At 44.3% G+C, this 1,851-nt stretch overlaps 1 protein-coding gene across 1 annotated transcript in view; it reads left to right on the forward strand.

Moving 5' to 3' along the window:
* Window positions 1-31: 31 nt before the first annotated feature.
* si:ch211-168d23.3 (glioma tumor suppressor candidate region gene 1 protein) overlaps window positions 32-1,851 on the forward strand; it is a gene marked incomplete in the record, with an annotated part of 23,958 nt that continues 22,138 nt past the window's right edge. The window contains 2 exon segments of the mRNA XM_014033023.1: window positions 32-175; window positions 997-1,155.

Raw genomic sequence — 1,851 nt, forward strand, 5'->3', positions numbered from 1 at the left:
TGTGTGTGTGTGTGTGTGTGTGTGTGTGTGTGTGTGTGTGTGTGTGTGTGTGTTTCTCACACCCAGTGCCCTCCTCTCCCTCCTCCCTCTCCTCCTTTAGCATCTGAAAGGACCACTGAGTGAGAATCGATGGTGCAGAGGCCCGCCTGACAGGACAATAAAGCGAGGAGAAGGGGTGAGGGTGGTTTGTTTTTCTGCTCCTCCTTTGCTTCTTTGTTTGATTTGTTGAATTACTGTACTGACCGCAGACTGAGGACGGGCTCAGGGCTGCCTGAAACAGATCTTTAACACAAGCAAGGCATCTTTTGTTAGCGCGGTTTGGTTTCCAGCAGGCGTCAGCTGCAGCTCAGGGGGATATGGTTTAAAAGAAGAAGAAGGAGGAAAGAAGCAGCAGCGGCTCGGATCCGGCTTGGTTTTTAAATTTAAAATGAACACGTCACCTTCTGTAACTGCAGAGAAGAGCTGCTGCTGCTGCTGGACCTGCAGGGTGATGATGATGATGATGATGATGATGATGATGATGATGATGCGCTTCTGTCTGTAAACAAAAACATCAGCGGGACGTTTTTCACACAGAGGTGCAGGGTCCAGTCCCGGGTCCAGTCCAGGATCCAGTCCTGACCTGTCTGACTGCTGTTCCACAACAATAGATTCACGTTTCTCTCTGAGCCGCGGGCTGAACCAGTACTGAGATCTGGAGCTATTCTGGGTCCAGACCGTCTCCAGAGTCCAGTCCAGTCCTGTCTGAGACCCACAGCTGAGGATCTGATCCTGTCCAGGTCCAGTCCAGTCCTATCTGAGACCCACAGCTGAGGAGGATCTGATCCTGTCCAGTCCAGTCCTGTCAGACCCACAGCTGAGGTTCTGATCCTGTCCAGGTCCAGTCCTGTCTGAGACCCACAGCTGAGGAGGATCTGGTCCTGTTTTGGGTCCAGGTCCAGTCTGTTGTGTTTTGACCCTTTAACCTGACCTCATGGTGTCTCTGCTCACTTCCAGCCTCTTCAGGACTCTGAGGAGCAGCCATGAGCCGGTCTCAGGTCCCCTGCCTCTGCCTGGCCTCCAGACACTTTCAGAACCTGAGAMCTGACCAGGACTTCCCCTGAGGCCCAGCAGAACTCAGTAGAACCTCTCTGTATGGAGCCTCTCACATCTGAAGTATGTTCACCTCATCAACTGTTTTATTGTCCAGGTGGAGCTGTGCCCACCACAAGGTCCAGTTCTGTTAAAAAAAAAAGACATTTCTCTTCTAAAACAATTTGGACATTTCATGGATAATTTTAAGCTCCTAAAATYAATAAAAACTGATTTAAAACTCTCCAGTTTTAGAAATTCTCACACCACAAAGGTCAAAAAGTCATGTTTTTATACCAACAAATGAATCCATAAAAACTATGATCCCAGTTCCAAACAGATAGGAAGTTGTGTAAAATTAAACACAATAATGGGCAAATCTCAATTAAAACAAACAAGAAAAATGGCTGAAAATTAAAACTAAAATTGTAAAATTCTAAAACTGGGAGCCTTTGAAGGGAAGCTAAAACAGGTGGGATGCTACCTGAGGATGATCCAGGTCCAAATAAGGAGAAATGAAATCATAAATGATCATGTTCTGGAWGACTGAAAATCTACACTTCATAATTCCAGAGATGCAGTCTCCAGTCCTCTGCACTGAAGAAAAAAAAGGATTTTTGGGTGTAGTAACATTTATTTAATTATTCTTTTAAATTTTACAAAAAAATATCAAAATCTCTAAACTACTAGAATTTACTAAATAAGCAATACACATTATATTATATATCAATATTACTGTGCACAAAAAGAAAATGCTAATATAATTTTACCAGTAATATT

The sequence above is a fragment of the Austrofundulus limnaeus genome, unplaced genomic scaffold (genome assembly GCF_001266775.1).
Source record: "Austrofundulus limnaeus strain Quisiro unplaced genomic scaffold, Austrofundulus_limnaeus-1.0 Scaffold1601, whole genome shotgun sequence".
NCBI lineage: Eukaryota > Metazoa > Chordata > Actinopteri > Cyprinodontiformes > Rivulidae > Austrofundulus > Austrofundulus limnaeus.